Here is a 6679-nt window from a genome sequence, read left to right as displayed (position 1 = left end):
ATTCAGACAAAATATTATAAGGGAGGAGGCATTCTTTCCTTAATATTTGTTTAAGGTGATAGTCAGGGAAGTTAAGTAAATTGCTTTACATTTGATAACTAATAAGTTAAAAAATTGAAATTGACAATAAATCCATGTGACTTCATTGGACCAAATTGCCCATTCTGTGAGGGATTATACTTTCAGGAATTGTTGATTTGCATTTATTTTTAAAGTTTTTAATATCATTCCTGTATAGTATTAGGTAATATTATTTTCATTTTCTTTATTATATTTTAACAGATATGAAAATGAAAAAAATGGAGGGAATTTTTAAACTTTATATAAAGGAATATGTCCACTTAAATGAAGCACATAATTTTCTAAGGAAAATTTGTTGCCAAAAATTAAGAAAATATTGAAATCTAGAATTATTAAAAGTAAAATTAATAGAAGAACACAGGAAATTGGACAAAGAAATCTCCCAAAAGTGTGGCTAAAGAAGACTCTAAGTCTGAATTATTTCAAAACTCAAGGTAAAACCAGCATTGCTAATTTCACTGTAAAGAGAACAAGCAGTATTGCTAATTCCAGTGTAAAAAGTCTCTTTTTGAAGAGACATGAGAAATATAATGCTTGCAACCTCTTTGATTGAAACAGCACAGTATTACACTGCTATCTGCTAAAAACAGGTTAACAAAAGAAAATCTCAGGCTCATTTTTGAATGCTAATGCAAAATCCTAAAGTGCTCACAAATAGAATCTCCTGCTAGTTATCTCGCACCAGCTTCTCCCCTGACGCCGAAGAGAGGATTTGCGAGGCACGCGACGCGGGGGACACCGGTGAGGGGCGCGAGTCTGCAGAGAACTAGTCTCCCCTGCGGGGCTGTGGGGGCCTGTGGACCGGCCGCCCGCATCAGACATTGACAACGTGAAGCCACTGCAGGGTTTCGGACATGTATCTAACAGGAGTCGTGGGAGGACTTTTTGATGCTGTGGATTTAGGCGATCTTGGAGCAGAAGTTAGAAAAGTGGAACGGCCAAGGACTTGAAGATACACGAACTTGGAAGCCCCTTTTGGGGGGCAGAAAGTACTTATTTATTTAGTGCTAACTGAAATGAGGTATAGTTGTCAATATCAAGACTCCAAGGGGAGTGAAGAGCATCAAAGAGCTTGCAGCTGTTTGTGATGTCTTTGTGGAAAGCCTCGTTCCTGGCAAACCCATCTGAAGTGGCCTGGTCCGAAGCTATAGACAAGATGGCTCCTGGCATCATCTCTTGTTTCGTTGTCTCCCAGAGCTGATTGTGATGCTGTGGCCTCTGCTGCACATCACAGGGCCTGGGGGTGGGGAGGAGATCCAGGAGTCCAGGAGTGGCCAGGACTGGTCTTGCCCCCAGCCTGTAGGCATATGGAACCATTATGGCTGGATTGAAAGAAAGATATTAAACTGGGAAAGTTCTCACTGTAAGCTACTGTCATCTTAGGTAGCATGTTTGACTCAGGGAGCTGCTAATTATCTTATTGGCCAAAGGAAATAGAAACTTGGGCCACAGCCCATAGCACTAGTGTTCCTTACCAGAGTCCTTTGCACCAGTAAGAATTTTGAAGAAGAGTTATGAACATTACAGTTTTGTTTTTGGACTTTAAAATCAACAATAACATCAACAAAAAAATACACATAAAAGGTTTGCCAGTGCAAATTTGCAAGGAGAGTCCAATACGCAAGACTCTATTACTATGATGGATCCTGCCAATAATTTAAAGTAGAAATATATAAATTTTTAATACTTACGTGGAAGGGGAGACATGAGGGTGGGTTTTCCACGGCAAGGCTTATCCATTGTACTCTGGATGTCCTGACCCCTGCAATTTCTCCAAAAGTCAGAAACTCTACCATATAATTTGTGTTAATGTGAGACTACATTCATGCTCTGCCTTTAAAATAAAAAGAAATATATATATATATATATATTATGATAAAAAAGTATTAGTCAGAGTTACATGTTAAACTGCAAGATCTCAAACTGAAAGACTAAATGAAAGGTGAGTTGATTAAAATAGTATGCACTGAGATATCCTGGGTAGGTCATTGATTCTGAATAATTTCAAAGTCCTAGAGAACAAACAGGACCAAAAAGTGAATCCTGAATAATTCTGACCTCTAATCTGGAAAGGGTTTACAGTCTCAAGTTTTGTGTTTGTTGTTGTTTATTTATCGTGAAAGATTGTTAAAAATATCTTGAAAAATTCCAGGAGGACAAGTATAAAAGAGTTTAAGTGTGTAAATATAAAAAAGACAAATTTCTTCAGAAAAACACTTCTCCATATATATTTTAGGAAAACTGCGCAAGGAAGGGCAGGTTTAATATGAAAGTGAGACATGCCTTATGAATATATATATATGTTCACACACACATAGTTAGCTACACTATGCTATACTGAATTGGGAGGTCCTTTTCAAAGACCCTCCCCTCAGCAAATATCCTCTAACTTCTTATTGGTTAGAGCTTCTCAATAACTTCTTCCAAAAGATAAGTTCAACATAACCTTAGAATAATCATATTTCAACCCCTAGATCATGTAGAAGAGATATTTAAACAAAATTGAGGCTATACTTCGGTTCAATAAGGGGGATAAAACTATTAGGTAGGGAACAAATAACAGTTGCTAAAATCACTTCAACTCTGACTGAACTGAATTCTGTGCAATTAGGAAGCAGGAAGCTGGTAAGAAGCTTCCTAGGTGATTCTAAGGGGTCTAGGATGGCATTGGTCCAAAAACCATTGTTTGGAAATCAATGGTAGCCTAATGCTTACAACTCTGTAAGGGCCTTCTCAAGACATTCAGCCACTAAAAGCCATAAAAAGAAGATTGGACTAAATTTATTTGAGTTTAGGAGAATATCAGATATGAGTTATATAATTTAGGGAATGAGTCTCAGAATCTTATTCCATGAAATGGTAATTGTATTAGTTGGGGTCTACACATACACACATGCACACACACATACACACACACACACTCATGCATATACATGTAAGTATAAGAATTGGTTTATGAGATTTTGTGAATTTGCAAGTCTGAATTCCAAAAGTCAGATGGCAGGGTTTTGCTGAGTTCCTTAGGAGAAGCTGACTTCTTACAGTAGAGAATGGTCTTTCTGACTACTGAAATCATCAGTTCCCCCTTAAAGGCCTTCAACTGATTGGATAAGAGTTCTTTCATTACTGAAAGCATTTTTGTTGTTGTTGATTACAAATGTAATCATAGATTCAATCACCTGTCTAATGATTTACATCTACAAAACACTCTCACAGTAACAATCAGGTCAGTGTTTGCTTGATCAAACAACTGGACACCATAACCTAGCTAAGGTGACACAGGCAATTAACCACCTTGGAAATGTTGCCTGCTACCCTGTCAAAAATTAAGAGGAATTAATAAGCTTATACATATAAAATACTTAACAATAGGTTTAATAGTGACATTAAAATTTAGAAATAATAAGTAGTATTTATTAAGTTTCTACCATATGCCAGGCAGAGTACTTGTCACTTTCTAGCAATCATTTCATTTAATTCTTACAAACACCCATTGAAATGGTTACTATAATTCTCCATTTCACAAATAAGGAAACTGAGGCTTATGGGGGTTGCTTCAGCCTTGCACGTCAAAAGCAATATTTAAACCAATGTCCACCAGTCTGGATCAAATACGCTCAATCCTTATACTGAATAAATGCTAGGCATCATAATTGATACTAATGACATGACATTCATTCTTAACAAGGCAATTTTCTTGGTCCCTCCTTACACTAACCATAAAACTGTTTTTTCTACATATTTCTTCTAGTTTTCTCCCTTTATGCCATAGATTGCTTTATTCTTCTGCCACATGGCAGCACCCAAAAGTTTGAAATCAGCTTGCTTCTCTCCGCTGCCATCTTAAATGGTCTCCTTCACAAAATAAATATTTCTATAGTTATGGATTCAAGGGCAGTCACTACCTTGGTTGTTTTCTCCATTAATGGTCTCCAAATAAAAATATCTGTCTTAAAATTTGGCTCCCAGAATATGACTTCATGTCTCAGGTGAACTATAGAAGTAATAAGTTAGTAGAAATTCTAGGAAGAACAGTGGACATTATGATTTGTTTGTTTTTTTTTTTTTTTTTGCATAATCTCTTTCTCCTAAAAAAAAAAAAAAAAAAGAAGAAGAAGAAAGGAAAATAAATTTCTCTCCCAACCCTGCTGCATATGAAGAATGATTCCATGTTTCTGTTGTACTACTTTTTCCTCCTTGGCCAAAAGTTGAATAAAAAAGATGGGCTCATAATCCAAATTAAGACAATTGAAGTTTCTTGTTTAGTAAATTAGAAAAGCGTGCTAGTATTTCAGGTCTAGTTAAACCTAGTTTCTTGAAGGAGAAATATGAAAATTGGAGAGATTTACCATGGCCATATTTTCCATTTTGTAGATGGCAATGTGGAAAAAAGTGGTCAATAAAGATAAAGGCTGATGAAGGAGATGGGAAAATAAAAGTGACAAAAAGAGAAAGAGAAGATACAGACGAGACTCTCCACAATATGTGTAGCCCTGGCTCCAGCTATTGTTGAGACCAGATGCAGTTTCTCCTTTGGTTCTGTGAGATGCCCTACAATCCTTAAATTAATTTTCCATTGTCCATGAATTAGGAAATGGGTGTGAATTTTTAAAAAGATGAAATCATGTATTTTGTATTGGTTATATTTAAATTATATCCCCTTTGACTTCCCATCCATTAAATCAAAAGGTTCACATGATTCAGGAGAAAGTCTGGTATAATCTGAAACAAATGTTCAGGTCTTTGCAGTAAGTTAGGGTTTCTGTGCTCCAATAAAACATAGTTGTGAAATTCAGGCTTAAATGAAGGGCAAAGCATTTCTAAATTTCAATTTTTCTTTCCTGTTAAAAAGCAAAGTTTGGAGATCTCAAATTTGCATTTTACTAGAGAAAGCTACAGAATATATGTAGACAAATTACAACCACAAGGTATTATAGAGAGAGGTCTGAGGAGAACATATCTGAGGCTATGGAATGGATAGGGTAAGTGAGAGAGAAAAGAACAAGACACCAGATGCCTGTGTCTTTAGTTCTCTGTTCTACCCCTCCCTGGGTTATCCAAGGGTAAGTCTCAAGATGGGAAGTAACAAGTTATAGGGAAAACCCACAGAGGTGGGGAATTGGGAGACTGTGAGCAGAGGAGGCTGGAGTCCCACAAACATGTTGGGCCTTAGAGAGAAGGCCACTTGGCTGAATGTTCCACCCAATATTTGTTACCTGCAATAAACGGTGATGGTTAAGGGACTGTAGATATCACATCACTCACTCACAACTGCCCTTGATTCTATGCATTCTGTCCCTGGTGAGGGAGATATCTCAAAACCTCTGCATGTCTCCATTGGGGAACAGAGAAACCACCAGCCCTGAGGGCCAGCAGATCAACTGTTAGGCTCCTGGGTCAAGGGCAAGGGAGCTCTTACCAGATGCTGTGTTGTGGGCCACAGATATCAAAAGTAGATGACAGCAAGATGACCAATGACCAGTAGGACAGTGGACATTTAGAAGAGACCACCATCATATTGAACTTTTCTGATTCGTCATGCTATATCTAGGCACTATCTTGGACAAAGATAACCCCAAAGGAATGGTTTAAAGATGAAAGAGATAGGTTACCTCTCATTGACATATTTTAACATCCCATCTATTCTAGCTCCTCTTACCACCATTAAAGAGAATCCACTCTTCAGAAAAACATATCATGATAGAAAGAATGCTACTTTTTTTTATATGTAACATTTAACTGCCTGCCCTTCATCAGTAATATTTACTTTCTTGTTTGTAACAAAGAGTTCCAACAAATGCTTGCATTGAGCAGAGAAACCAGAGCCTGATACAGAAACCTGTGATCCCATGCCTATACTGGAAGGGATGTTATCATTGCTGTTATAACTATCCTACACGATTGCATGACTGACCATACCTACACTTCAGTTATGTACCAGCACCATTATTATTATTATGCAATTAAATTATTGGTATTTTTAGACTTCCGCTTTGTTCTGTAGGAGATTAACACAAATGCTAGTGGCTTAAGAACATCATTAGTTAATTAAATGTTTCATATGGAAATTCTTTTAAATAATTGGTTGAATTAAATAATTTGGGAAATCAAATTTCCAATTTGGAGTTCCATTTTCTTTATTCAGTTGTGTTTATAGTACAGAAGTAGGGAATGACCTCATGGGAAAGAAACAGTTTAAGTACAGTGTATTTATGTCAATGGTTTATATTCAGCTCAACTGGTAGTAGTAAAAAAATCCTTCTAACTCATTGCTTTTCCACAAGCATATGTGAAATAAGTTGATGCTTACCTGATGAACATTTCAGGTGACTGAAAATGCTTACATCACAGAATTCTGCAATATGCATGTGTTTGGGCATGTGTTGGCAGTCTTCTTGTAGAAGCAAGGTAACTCACTCTTCTTAAGCATTTCCTCCATTCTTCCAGATAAGACCAGAAAAAGGTTGAGGGGCAAAAATGGGTCAGTACCAGAGTCAGTTTAGTAAGTAAGGCAATGAAGTTTCTACTCTGCAGGTCATTTATGTCTTGCTGAATCTGTTATGGCCAGGTAGGCATCTCCATTGAACAGAGAGAGATC

At 37.0% G+C, this 6679-nt stretch overlaps 1 long non-coding RNA gene across 1 annotated transcript; it reads right to left on the bottom strand.

Moving 5' to 3' along the window:
* Nucleotides 1-1296: 1296 nt before the first annotated feature.
* On the bottom strand, nucleotides 1297-6460 carry LOC143649491 (uncharacterized). The gene is made up of 3 exons (XR_013159038.1): nucleotides 6392-6460; nucleotides 1773-1843; nucleotides 1297-1378 (listed from the first exon to the last, which is right to left on the bottom strand). It is a non-coding gene; the product is annotated as an uncharacterized LOC143649491 (long non-coding RNA).
* Between the last annotated feature and the right edge of the window lie 219 nt (nucleotides 6461-6679).

The sequence above is a fragment of the Tamandua tetradactyla genome, chromosome 11 (genome assembly GCF_023851605.1).
Source record: "Tamandua tetradactyla isolate mTamTet1 chromosome 11, mTamTet1.pri, whole genome shotgun sequence".
Taxonomy (NCBI): Eukaryota; Metazoa; Chordata; class Mammalia; order Pilosa; family Myrmecophagidae; genus Tamandua; species Tamandua tetradactyla.
Note: the sequence above shows the minus strand (reverse complement) of the source record. Positions and strands in the feature narration are given on the sequence as shown.